The sequence below is a fragment of the Callithrix jacchus genome, chromosome 11, assembly GCF_049354715.1.
Source record: "Callithrix jacchus isolate 240 chromosome 11, calJac240_pri, whole genome shotgun sequence".
Taxonomy (NCBI): domain Eukaryota; kingdom Metazoa; phylum Chordata; class Mammalia; order Primates; family Cebidae; genus Callithrix; species Callithrix jacchus.
In genome coordinates this window covers 120,414,160-120,428,426 of record NC_133512.1, presented here as the reverse complement: position 1 = coordinate 120,428,426, position 14,267 = coordinate 120,414,160, and the positions used below count along the sequence as shown (strand labels likewise).

Genomic DNA, 14,267 nt, shown 5'->3' with positions numbered 1-14,267 from the left:
AGACAATCCCACTTAACTGGTATTTACCCCTGGACAAGACACCGGAGGGCTCTTCTTTAAGAAAATGAACAAAATTCTGGAATAGTATGCATGCTGGCCCTTCCCATAATAAGAACAAATATCCTCTTTGCCTGCCAATAGGTATTTCCCACTCTCCTTTGATCTGCATAGAGTCTGAGTTCCTCACGTGACCTCCCCTACAGATCAGAAGTCCAGGGCAAAAATAGTAAATAGTCATTTCTTTTTATAGCAGCAGAGGAAAACATTTCCAACTATCCAGGAATGTCTTTTTTTTTTGGAGACAGAGTCTTGCCCTGTCACCCAGGCTGGAGTGCAATGGTGTGATCTCAGCTCATTGCAACCTCTGCCTCCCAGGTTCAAGTGATTCTCTTGCCTCAGCCTCCCAAGTAGCTGGAATTACAGGTATGCACCACCATGCCCGGCTGATTTTGTATTTTTAATAGAGACAGGGTTTCTCCACGTTGGTCAGCCTGGTCTCGAACTCCCGACCTCAGGTGATCCATTGGCTTCGGCCTCCCAAAGTTTTGGGATTACAGGTGTGAGCTACTGTGCCAGCCCCAGGAATGTCTTAAATCATGTATCACCACACAGAAGGAGAGGCCAGAAGATAAACTGAAATTCTCTGGTCTTGGAAGAAACTGAAGTATTCCAAAGAATGAAAAGAAACTTTCAAAAATTATAAGTAATATAGAGATTAAAGAGGAAAATACAGCCATACATACAAACATAGAGGATAAAAAATGTTACTATCAGAGATTAATCATATAACTGCTGAAATAAAAGGCTGAGAAGAAAAATAAAACATGTATAATCCATAAAGCAAAAACATAAATACAAGAGACAGTGTTAGCAAGATCAAGGTTCATCCCACAGTATATATTTAGTTAACAGAATTCCAAAAAATAAAGACCAGAGAAAGATTTTTTATGGAACAGTATCTATAAAATAATACAAAGAAATATTCCAATGCCGAAAGACATCAATGTTCACATGACAGCACCCACTGGCTGCTCTGTACAGGGAATGCTGGAGGATGCCAACTCACCCCTAGCTTCTTACAAAGGTCTTTGATTTCTTATTGACAGTACTAGATACTAAAAATAACAAAGTAATACCTTTAAAGTTCTGATGAAAATTTTTCTATTATTGTTTCCAAATCCAACAAAATTATCAATTTAAATGGAAGCCAGAATAAAGCTATTTGTAAGACATTTTCTGAGATCGTTTCCTTCCCTTGTACGCTACGCTGGGGATTTATTTTAGGATGCACTCCAAACATGCAGAATGAAACTAAGAAGTAGGAAAACTTGGAATCCGTGAAGTGATATTCCATCCCAGAAGGGAAGAGAAAGGAATTCACAAGAGGGCAGTTGTGTGGCAAAGAAGCAACCAGCAAAGCTGGAAACAGGGAGACACAGAGGTACAAAAGGGACATCCCTAAGAGGGCTGAATGAAGACCCATAAAGATAATGAAGACAGAGAAAGAGAGAGAATGCATAACCACAAATGGCGCAAGAAAAACTAAAAGACTGATGATTGGAAACAATATTAAAATTGTTTAAATCTAAATATAAAACAAGTAAAAATGCATTAGAACCTTAAGGAATAGATTGAATATAAGAGAAGAGAATACAGGTGTCCTTGATGCCAGCAACATCCTCCTGTAAATGGCATCAGGTTTATGGAGCCAGATCTTTTGAAGTGGGAAATGGAGTCTTAGACTGTAAACAATGTTTACATAGTCCTAATAATGTAAATGTTTGTTTTCTCCTTTTAGAGTCAACCCAGGAACAAAGAAAAAGAAAACTTTATTATTCTTACAGGATAGAATGTCAGTACTGACAATGAGATAATGTGAAAATGCAGCTTAAAACAAACAAAAAAAATAGGTTGTATACATAAGAAGAATCAGCAGAGCAAAGTATATATATTTTAATATTTCTTAAATGAAACAGGGAGTCAAGATATATGTCAAAAAGCTGTAACCAAAAATAGAGGACTAAGTATACTTTTCTGGGGTCACAAAATTTACTAGAAGAAAAATCAGAATCTCAATATATAAAGCAAGCCTTGGGGGAGGGAAGAGAATATGAAAGATAGCAAAAGTGAACAAATCTTTACCTTTCTTTATTTTTATTTCACTTTTGTTTTTATTTATTTATTTATTTATTTGAGACAGAGTCTCACTCTATCGCACAGTCTAGAATTCAGTGGCATGATCTCGGTTCACTGCAACATCTACCTCCCAGATTCAAGTGATTCTCCTTCCTTAGTCTCTCAAGTAGCTGAGACTACAGGCAGTGTGCTACCATGCATGGCCAATTTTTTTATTTTTATTTTTATTTTTTTTATTGCATTTTAGGTTTTGGGGTACACGTGCAGAACATGCAAGAGAGTTGAATAGGTACACACATGGCAGTGTGTTTTGCTTCCTTTCTCCCCTTCACCCACATTTGGCATTTCTCCCCAGGCTATCCCTCCCCAGCTCCCCCTCCCGCTGGCCCTCCCCCTTTACCCCCAATAGACCCCAGTGTTTAGTACGCCCCTCCCTGTGTCCATGTGTTCCCATTTTTCATCACCCGCCTATGAGTGAGAATATGTGGTATTTCATTTTCTCTTCTTGTGTCAGTTTGCTGAGAATGATGTTCTCCAGATTCATCCATGTCCCTAGAAACGACACAAACTCATCATTTTTGATTGCTGCATAATATTCCACGGTGTATATGTGCCACATTTTCCCAATCCAGTCTATCATCAATGGGCATTTGGGTTGATTCCAGGTATTTGCTATTGTAAACAGTGCTGCTATGAACATTCATGTGCGTGTGTCCTTATAGTAGAATGATTTATAGTCCTTTGGATATATACCCAGTAATGGGATTGCTGGGACAAGTGGAATTTCTATTTCTAAGGCCTTGAGGAATCGCCACACTGTCTTCCACAATGGTTGGACTAATTTACACTCCCACCAACAGTGTAAAAGTGTTCCTTTTTCTCCACATCCTCTCCAGCATCTGTTGTCTCCAGATTTTTTAATGATCGTCATTCTAACTGGCGTGAGATGGTATCTCAATGTGGTTTTGATTTGCATCTCTCTGATGACCAGTGACGATGAGCATTTTTTCATATGATTGTTGGCCTCATATATGTCTTCTTTTGTAAAGTATCTGTTCATATCCTTTGCCCACTTTTGAATGGGCTTGTTTGTTTTTTTCCTGTAAATCTGTTTGAGTTCTTTGTAAATTCGGGATATCAGCCCTTTGTCAGATGGGTAAACTGCAAACATTTTTTCCCATGCTGTTGGTTGCCGATTCACACTAGAGACTGTTTCTTTTGCTGTGCAGAAGCTGCGGAGTTTCATTAGGTCCCATTTGTCTATTTTGGCTTTTGTTGCCAATGCTTTTGGTGTTTTGTTCATGAAGTCCTTGCCTACTCCTATGTCCTGGATGGTTTTGCCTAGATTTCCTTCTAAAGTTTTTAACGTGCCAGGTCTTATGTGTAAGTCTTTAATCCATCTGGAGTTAATTTTAGTGTAAGGTGTCAGGAAGGGGTCCAGTTTCTGCTTTCTGCACATGGCTAGCCAGTTTTCCCAACACCATTTGTTAAACAGGGAATCCTTTCCCCATTGCTTGTTTTTGTCAGGTTTATCAAAGATTGTATGGTTGTAGATATGTTGTGTGCCTCCGATGCCTCTTTTTTGTTCCATTGGTCTATGTTTCTGTTTTGGTACTAGTACCATGCGGTTTTGATTACTGTAGCCTTGTAGTATAGTTTGAAATCCGGTAGTGTGATGCCCCCCGCTGTGTTCTTTTTGCTTAGAATTGACTCGGCTATGCAGGCTCTCTTTTGGTTCCATATGAAGTTCATGGTGGTTTTTTCCAGTTCTGTGAAGAAAGTCAATGGTACCTTGATGAAAATAGCATTGATTCTGTAAATTACTTTGGGCAGTATAGCCATTTTCACGATATTAATTCTTCCTAACCATGAACATGGAATGTTTCTCCATCTGTTTGTGTCCTCTCTGATTTCATTGAGCAGTGGTTTGTAGTTCTCCTTGAAGAGGTCCCTTACGTTCCTTGTGAGTTGTATTCCTAGGTATTTTATTCTTTTTGTAGCAATTGTGAATGGCAGTTCATTCTTGATTTGCCTTTCTTTAAGTCTGTTATTGGTGTAGAGGAATGCTTGTGATTTTTGCACATTGATTTTATATCCTGAGACTTTGCTGAAGTTGCTTATCAGTTTCAGGAGTTTTTGGGCTGAGACAATGGGGTCTTCTAGATATACTATCATGTCGTCTGCAAATAGAGACAAGTTGCCTTCCTCCTTTCCTATTTGAATACCCTTTATTTCTTTTTCTTGCCTGATTGCTCTGGCTAGAACTTCCAGTACTATATTGAATAGGAGTGGTGAAAGAGGGCATCCTTGTCTAGTGCCAGATTTTAAAGGGAATGCTTCCAGTTTTTGCCCATTCAGTATGATATTGGCTGTTGGTTTGTTATAAATAGCTTTTATTACTTTGAGATACGTGCCATCGATACCGAGTTTATTGAGGGTTTTTAGCATAAAGGGCTGTTGAATTTTGTCAAATGCCTTCTCTGCGTCAATTGAGATAATCATGTGGTTTTTGTTTTTGGTTCTGTTTATGTGGTGAATTACGTTTATAGACTTTCGTATGTTGAACCAGACTTGCATCCCCGGGATGAATCCTACTTGATCATGATGGATAAGTTTTTTGATTTGCTATTGCAATCGGCTTGCCAATATTTTATTGAAGATTTTTGCGTCTATGTTCGTCATGGATATTGGCCTGAAGTTTTCTTTTCTTGTTGAGTCTCTGGAGGTTTTGGTATCAGGATGATACTGGTCTCATAAACTGAATTGGGAAGTATTACCTCTTTTTGGATTATTTGGAATAGTTTCAGAAGGAATGGTACCAGCTCCTCTTTGTGTGTCTGGTAGAATTCGGCTGTGAACCCATCTGGACCTGGGCTTTTTTTGTGTGGTAGGCTCTTAATTGCTGCCTCGACTTCTGTCCTTGTTATTGGTCTATTCATAGTTTCAGCTTCCTCCTGGTTTAGGCTTGGGAGGACACAGGAGTCCAGGAATTTATCCATTTCTTCCAGGTTTACTAGTTTATGTGCATATAGTTGTTTGTAATATTCTCTGATGATGGTTTGAATTTCTGTGGAATCTGTGGTGATTTCCCCTTTATCATTTTTTATTGCATCTATTTGGTTGTACTCTCTTTTCTTTTTAATCAATCTGGCTAGTGGTTTGTCCATTTTGTTGATCTTTTCAAAAAACCAGCTCTTAGCTTTATTGATTTTTTGAAGGGTTTTTCATGTCTCTATCTCCTTCAGTTCAGCTCTGATCTTAGTTATTTCTTGTCTTCTTCTGGGTTTTGAGTTTTTTTATCTTGCTTCTCTAGCTCTTTCAATTTTGATGATAGGGTGTCAATTTTGGATCTCTCCATTCTCCTCATTTGGGCACTTATTGCTATATATTTTCCTCTAGAGACTGCTTTAAATGTGTCCCAGAGATTCTGGCATGTTGTGTCTTCGTTCTCATTAGTTTCGAAGAACTTCTTTATTTCTGCCTTCATTTCATTGTTTATCCAGTCAACATTCAAGAGCCAGTTGTTCAGATTTCATGAACCTGTGAGGTTCTGGCTTGGTTTCTGAATTCTGAGTTCTAACTTGATTGCACTATGGTCTGAGAGACTGTTTGTTATGATTTCAGTTGTTTTGCATTTGCTGAGGAATGCTTTCCTTCCAATTATGTGGTCAATTTTAGAGTAGGTATGATGTGGTGCTGAGAAGAATGTATATTCTGTGGATTTGGGGTGGAGAGCTCTGTAAATGTCTATCAGGTTTGCTTGCTCCAGGTCTGAGTTCAAGCCCTGGATATCCTTGTTGATTTTCCTGTCTGGTTGATATGCCTAATATTGACAGTGGAGTGTTAAAGTCTCCCATTATTATTGTGTGGGAGTCTAAGTCTCTTTGTAAGTCATTAAGAACTTGCCTTATGTATCTGGGTGCTCCTGTATTGGGTCCATATATGTTTAGGATCGTTAGCTCTTTTTGTTGTATCGATCCTTTTACCATTATGTAATAACCTTCTTTGTCTCTTTTGATCTTTGTTGCTTTAAAGTCTATTTTATCAGAGATGAGAATTGCAACTCCTGCTTTTTTTTGCTTTCCATTAGCTTGGTAAATCTTCCTCCATCCCTTTATTTTGAGCCTTTGTGTATCCTTGCATGTGAGATGGGTTTCCTGGATACAGCACACTGATGGGTTTTGGATTTTTATCCAATTTGCCAGTCTGTGTCTTTTGATTGGTGCATTTAGCCCATTTACGTTTAGGGTTAATATTGTTATGTGTGAATTTGGTAGTGCCATTTTGATGCTAGCTGGCTGTTTTGCCCATTAGTTGTTGTAGATTCTTCATTATGTTGATGCTCTTTAGCATTTAGTGTGATTTTGGAATGGCTGGTACTGGTTGTTCCTTTCTATATGTAGTGCCTCTTTCAGGAGCTCTTGTAAAGCAGGCCTGGTGGTAACAAAATCTCTGAGTACTTGCTTGTTCACAAAGGATTTTATTTTTCCTTCACTTACGAAGCTCAGTTTGGCTGGATATGAAATTCTGGGTTGAAAGTTCTTTTCTTTAAGGATGTTGAATATTGGCCCCCACTCTCTTCTGGCTTGTAGTGTTTCTGCCGAGAGATCTGCTGTGAGTCTGATGGGCTTCCCTTTGTGGGTGACCCGACCTTTCTCTCTGGCTGCCCTTAGTATTTTCTCTTTTATTTCAACCTTGTTGAATCTGACGATTATGTGCCTTGGGGTTGCTCTTCTTGCGGAATATCTTTGTGGTGTTCTCTGTATTTCCTGCATTTGAGTGTTGGCCTGTCTTGCTAGGTGAGGGAAATTTTCCTGGATAATGTCCTGAAGAGTATTTTCCAGCTTGAATTCATTCTCTTCGTCACATTCTGGTACACCTATCAAAGGTAGGTTAGGTCTCTTCACATAGTCCCACATTTCTTGGAGACTTTGTTCATTCCTTTTTGCACTTTTTTCTCTGATCTTGGTTTCTCGTTTTATTTCATTGAGTTGATCTTTGACTTCTGATATTCTTTCTTCTGCTTGGTCAATTCGGCTGTTGAAACTTGTGCATGCTTTGCGAAGTTCTCGTATTATGTTTTTCAGCTCCTTTAATTCATTCATATTCCTCTCTAAGGTATCCATTCTTGTTATCATTTCCTTGAATCTTTTTTCAAATCTTTTTTCAAGGTTCTTAGTTTCTTTGCATTTATTTAAAACATGTTCTTTTAGCTCACAAAATTTTGTCATTATCCACCTTCTGAAGTCTAATTCCGTCTTTTCGTCACAGTCATTCTCCATCCAGCTTTGTTCCCTTGCTGGTGAGGAGTTTTGGTCCTTTGTAGGAGGGGAGGTGTTCTGGTTTCGGGTGTTTTCCTCCTTTTTGCGCTGGTTTCTTCCCATCTTTGTGGATTTATCCACCTGTCGTCTGTGTAGTTGCTGACTTTTCAATTGGGTCTCTGAGTGGATGCCCAGATTGTTGATGATGAAGTATTTCTGTTACTTGGTTTTTATTCTACCAGTCTAGCCCCTCCACTGTACAACCGCTGAGGTCCACTCCAGGCCCTGCTTGTCTATAGCAGCTGCGGAACAGTGAGGGATGCTACCAGTTTCTTTTTCTGCTATCTTTGTCCCAGAATGATGCCTGCCAAATGTCAGTCTTCTGGATATAGAGGGGTCAGGGAGCTGCTTGAGGAGACAGTCTGTACTTTGTAGGAGCTCAAGTGCTGAGCTGTGAGCTCTGTTGTTCATTCAGGGCTGTTAGACTGCTACGTTTAATTCTGCTGCAACAGAACTCATTAAAAAAACCCTTTTTTTCTCAGATGCTCCATCTCGGGGGGGTTGGGGCTTTGTGAGTGTCTGTTGTGCTGTCCTGCCCAGCTAGGAGGCAGTCTAGTCACTATTTGCCTGCAGAGGCTTTGCCCTACTGGTGTGAGGTTCGCCCTGTTGCTGTAGGCTCTGCCCTTCTGCTGTGGTCTCCGCCCTGTTGCCATGGGCTACGCCCTGCGGCGGAGTCTCTGTGTTGTAGCAGGTTGCCTCGGCAACGGCAGGCTGCGTCAGCAATGGGTGTGTACCTCAGTAGGGGCGGATTGCCTCAGTAATGGCAGACGACCCTCTTCCATGAAGCAGCACCATACTGGGTTCAGCTGTGCCCTAAGGGAACCTCTCCACCGGGAGCATTTGGAATCTCCGTTTTGTTTGTCCCACTGCACTACCCCAAACGCTGTTCTCCTGGAATCTCCTGGGCTGGCTCACTGTCCAAGTCCCATTCAGTCTCAAGTTCAGCCCTCTCAAGTCTCAGATTGCTGGTTCAACAGGGCACCCAGAGCAGTGCGCTTTGCGCGGAGCGCTGTGTAGCGCCACTGCGCTACAGCGCCGGCCGCCTGCCGCACCGGCTGCCGGCTGCACCAGCCAAAACCTCTGCCTGGCGTCCCGCGTCTCTTTTGTACCTGGGAATTTCTCCGTTCTGTGGGCAACAAAGATCCGTGTGGAAATGTGGCCCTGACTCACCCTATCCGCACATTCACCGAGAGCTTCAATCCTGGGTTGTTCTCACTGCACCATCTTGAGTCCTCCCCAATTTTTTATTTTTAGTGGAGACAGGGTTTCACCATGTTGCTCAGGCTGGTCTCAAACATCAGGAGATCCGTCCACTTTGGCGTCCCAAAGTGCGGGGATAACAGGCAAGAGCCACCTTGCCCATCCTCAATTCGTACCTTTCTTATCACAGTCTCAGTAAATAACCTAGTAGATTAAGAATTTGAGTTATAATATTTAAAGTTATCAACAAAAATATTACAAACAATTAAAAAAGGTTGCCTCTCTAAGGAGGTCTAAAGGTCTGGAGAGGTGAAATCAGACATTCTTGCTTTTGATTTAAAGCAATTTTCTAAAATAAAAACTTTGAAAGAAATTAAGAAGTAAAACTTAAAACACCATTTTAAATGACACTGCCACCATTGCCACCTACCCTGGAGAAAAAAATGCACATTTCTGGGTTCAGCCAATGAGACTTGTTCAATGTTCAATACTGAACCATAGCTATTGGTTTAATAAATAAACCATTACATCACAACCATTACTATAGATACTGGCAGAACTTTAAAATCCTCATCACTGCTGGACATAAGCAAATCCACTGATTTTGGCTGGAATATATTACAGCTCTTACATGACTTTAGAGAGTTCCTGCATGACTGGGTGCAGGCTTGGCAAGTAGTCAAGTAAGTTTGTAAACAGCCACGAACATGGATATTAGAAAAGAATGTCATGAATCTGGAAAACCATGTATTCATCATAAACACATTCCAATGCTACATGTAAAAGTATCATCTCTCAAGAGTTATGGATTTCCCCACCTACTATATGGTCAGTGATGAAGTTATATCTTCAGGACTGATATTTGAAATCTTACTATCTGAATCTTCAGATGTGTTTTCCAACTCTTTTCACTTTGCTTTTTTCCCATAAAGTTAGGTCTTCAAGTGCTTTGTGATCTGAAATCCCCCAAGGCAACTAATGTTCCAGGTCTTCTTTCTCATTTTCTTTTAAATTAAATGCAGAGTACAGTGTACTTTTTTTTTTTTTTTTTTTTTTTTTTTTTTTTTTTTTTTTTTTTTTTTTTAGGAAACAGGCTCCTTTTAATTTTTTTAGACTGTTTTGCAGACTAGCCCCGAGACTACATCTATTGTCTGGTACCATTGATCGGCCTGGCTGTTAAGGTTTGGACTTGGCACTTCCTGTGAAGCGGTTCCCTGATGAATATTGACTCTATTAGGCAAGGATAGTATAACATGACTCACAGTTTTCTGTCAGCCCTATTGAATTCCAAGCTTTGTCTCAGAATTGGTTTGGGCTGTCATGATTCCTTTTCCCTCAGTTAACTTTGAGGTACCATATACTATCAGGGTAGACAACAGATGCTCTAGGACAGGGGTTCCCAAACCCCAGGCCATGGACTTGTACCGGTTTGTGGCCCGTTAGGAACGGGGCTGCATAGCAGGAGGTGAGCAGCACAAGCATTACTGCCTGAGTTCTGCCTATCAGATCAGCAGAGGCATCAGATTCTCATAAAAGTGTCAACCCTATTGCGAACTGAGCATGCGAGGAACCTAGGGCACGTACTCATTATGAGAATCTAATGCCTGATGATATGTTACTGTCTCCTACTGCCCCCGATGGGACCCTGTAGCTACAGGAAAGCTCAGGGCTCCCACTGATTCTACATTATAGTGAGTTGTATAATTATTTCATCATATATTACAATGTATAATAATAATAATAATAATAGAAATCAAGTGCACAATAAATATAATGCACTTGAATCATCCCAAAACCATCTTCCCTTGCACCCCATCCATGGAAAAACTGTCTTGCATGAAACCATTTCTGGTGCCAAAAGGGTTAGGGAATGCGGCTCTAGGGAATGAAATAAAATCTGCTATTTGACCTGTGAGTTGTATCTTCCAACTTAAGGTAAGAAAAAAAAAAATTTAACCAGACCAACATAATTGAATAATCAGATGTCAACTGGAACTCAGAAACATTACCCTTGCCTACATACAGCTTTAAAATTGTAAACCTGTGATAGTCTCACATTTGTGGGGTGCCAACCCCTTACAAAATTTATTTCCTAAAGCACTATGATGAGTTTTGCTTTCTTTTCTTATATTTATGTCCCTCATTTTGTGAACTTAATTTACAAGTGAAATTTTTGATCTCAAACCCAAATATATTTCTCTCATCACCCAATTGTTAGCTCTCATCCACTCTTCTCCCAGAATGGGTACTAACAAGAAACACGATGGAGCTGATGGAGTCAGTCACTGTGTCATGCAAACAGCTTGACTATTGGTCAAACGCTACAGCTGGAGAGTCATGAGTATGCCCCTTCTATTCTCTGAGCTTTGCTTTCCTCATCTGTAAATATGTTTACTATTTGGAAAGTCAATGCACCATGTAGACTGGACCCAGTATTATGTAATATTTGAAAACCAAACTCTCACCAACATTTTGAGAAGTGCTTTAAATATATATTGATGTCACTCACAAATGGCAAAAGAAGACTCAATTCAGAGCACAGAGCAAACAGAACATCATTTTCCCCAACTTTTTGTATTGTTTTGTTTTGAGTTGGGGTTTTTGTTTTGTTTGTTGAGACAGGGTCTTACTCGGCCACCCAGGTTGGAATGCAATGATGTGATCTCCATTCACTGCAAGCTCTACTTCTTGGCCTCAAGTCATCCTCCAACCTCAGTCCCCCAAGTAACTGGAACTACATGCACAAGCCACCATGCCCAGCTAATTTTTGTATTTTTTGTAGAGACAGGGTTTCACCATGTTGCCCAGTCTGATCTCAAACTCCTGAGGTGAAGTGATTCACCCACCTTGGCCTCCCAAAGTGCTAGGATTAGAGGCATAAACCACTGCACCTGGCCCGCAACTTTTAATATCTCTAATACTTGCAACTATCCTCAAGTCTCTTTCTTCTTTTAAGCCTCTTCTTTTAAGACAGAAATTCTCTACAAGCTCAGACTGACTGACTCTCATCTCTTTTTCTCTTTTCCCTCTTTTTTGATATTTTTATTTTCTATTCCTCAAAATGTCAATGAGGATCCTGAACTCACAGGCCAAGGTATGAATTGCCTACAGTCTGACTGCAAAGGTGGATATTCCTCTCTTCACTATCAGTCTAATCATAGACCAGACTTACACTTCCAGCCCCCGTTGACTCTTGTATCTTTTCTAGGTCAGTGAAGTAGTCTTCTTGTCTCCTTCAAAAGCACAGATTGTGTAATCTTTTGACTCCAGGAAAACATCTTTAAGCCAAACTCTGCAATCATTCATTTCACTACCCACCTGATTGCCTCCAAAGCTCATCTTAGCTGTCCTGTTTCAGCAGGAAACTTTATCCATAACTCAGAGTCCTATTTTTCTGACGTTGGCCATCAATTCCTTAAATTCCTAGTAGTGCTGGTGGTTTCTAATCTAACCATAGGATAAAACCTCAGTTGGGAGAGCAGAGATTTAAGTTATCACCCAATCTAGGCATGGGGGCCAGACCTCCTTTCTCCATCCTGAACGGTCTGTTGTTTCTTAACATGGTTGCTATCTTGGGAGATGAAGTTGAAAAAGCTAATTTCCAATCTGCAGTTACCTAAAGAAACTTCCCAGGAAGTCTCAATTTAGTGTAATCATTTAACACTAACTTTAAAAGGTAATCCATATAGTAATCCAATACCAAATAGTAGATTATTACCCCAAAGCACTACTCTTCATCACAAAGTAGTAACAAAATTTCCCTTTAACTTTGGTATCATATTCCAGGGACAACCAAAGACAAATTTCTGTGAAATTTCAAAACTGTAAAACATGATGAAGTTCTACCCTAATATATGTCCTAGGTGGTGATTTACTCAAAAAAAAAAAAAAAGTAGAAGTGACATTTTACATTCCAGTACTGTAACCACAGAAAACTCAGCTGCCTCATGGAACTATAGCATAATGTCTAAACATCTAAAACTAATTTGAAAGCAACTTAAATATTCATTGAAATTTCTCAGCAATGCCAAAAGATAAATCTCTATGTAACCCAGTACAATTCCTTCAAAGCCTTTTTGTACCCTCTTGAGCATGCTTTCTCCATGGAAGGCCTCTCAATCTCAAGTCTTCATTTTTTTTCTCTCTCTCTCCCCGCCTCTCATTTTGCAGCTGCCCCAAAGACCCTTTCTTCTTTCATAACTCTCAAAATCTCCCACCAAACCCAACCCATGCTCCTTTCTCTATTCCCTCCTGTTCATCTCCCACATCTATTCATTTCCTTCTCTGATGTTTTCAGTGTAAATCAATCAAACTGATTTCAACGATTCCTGATTCTCCCTTTCATTCATCAGTCTGATTATGGGCAACAAAGATGCTTCTTTTTAAAGATGAGACTAAAGTGAGAAACTCTTAATAGTCTCATATCCATATTTTTCCTGTTATGTATAAAAAGCAATACCCATCATAATGGGTTGATTGGAAGCTATATGAAATGATGTATTTATATATATTTCTGACATGAAGGATTTTTAGAGAACTTTTTGGTTAAAGTAATACAAATAGTAGAATGGAAAACAGGATACAATTTGGCCTTTCTGGTACAATTGTTCAGTCTCCCTGTCCCATTTCCACTTAGCATCCTGAAGACCAAATGGAAATAAAAGAAAAGGCTAAAAGATGGCAGGAAGGAGATTAGTAGTTTCTGTGAGGAAGGAGCAAGTAGTGTGGAGAGGAATACAGCTTGGCTTAGTGTGTCTGCTGGCTCCATCAGCTGAGTTGTGCATTTGCCAGGTGGTGAGGAGGGCAGTGGCAGCCACAAAGCTCCAGAACAGCTGTTCCTTTCTCTTCTTCCACTCAACACTTAGAGTCTGGGCAGTTTAGGGGCAGCCACTAGGGAGCAGCAGCAGATGGCTGCCATGCTGAGGAGCTGTACTCTAGAAGGATGAGGGGCTCCAGTTACAAAAAAGCAGCTATCTTTTATATGCTTTAAAGATACGCATTAAAGCTTACTTGAAGACTGTATAAAGGCACATTCATAAAAATCACCATTTTTAACTTTAGTCTTTAATTCAGTTCTCTAATTTTAGAATTATTTTATGTTAGATATTAACTATTGGACAATGATTATTAAACTTAAAGAGAACAAAAGATAACTTTAAAAAGACCTATTTTTCTCTTCCCATCCTGGCCTTATCCATTTGAAGCAAGGGTGAAATGGTCAAGTAACAAACCTGTAAGGAAATTTTTCAGACTTAACCCACATTTACTGAAAACCTACTCTGTGTGCCAGTAATAGTACCAGACTTTTTCATGGGCATTATCTTACTTAAAGTAGGTATGAAATGGTATTTTTCTAAGTAAAGGTAAAAGATTCTACTCCCCCAACTAAACATAAGAAATAAAAGAAAAAGACACAAAAGTTAGAAAAAACAAAATATTAGAAGTTTGGTTCTGTTTAAATGTATGCAAATCCAATTCAGATGAAATTTGTACTTAAAAATATGTCAAGTTCTCTAACAGGCTGAGTTTTGTTTTTTGTTTTTTTTCATGTGATTTTTTTTGTGACTGGTATTCTTTATACAAAACAACTATGACCCTCATAAATAATAA

The 14,267-nt window shown here is 39.5% G+C and overlaps 1 protein-coding gene and 1 long non-coding RNA gene across 17 annotated transcripts in view; one reads left to right on the top strand and one right to left on the bottom strand.

Moving 5' to 3' along the window:
* The window catches only part of GRM8 (glutamate metabotropic receptor 8), an 811,767-nt gene that overhangs the window by 141,721 nt on the left and 655,779 nt on the right, over positions 1–14,267 (bottom strand). The gene's annotated exons all lie outside the window — the stretch shown is intronic.
* Positions 1–14,267, top strand: part of LOC118143799 (uncharacterized) — a 66,666-nt gene that overhangs the window by 13,794 nt on the left and 38,605 nt on the right. The gene's annotated exons all lie outside the window — the stretch shown is intronic.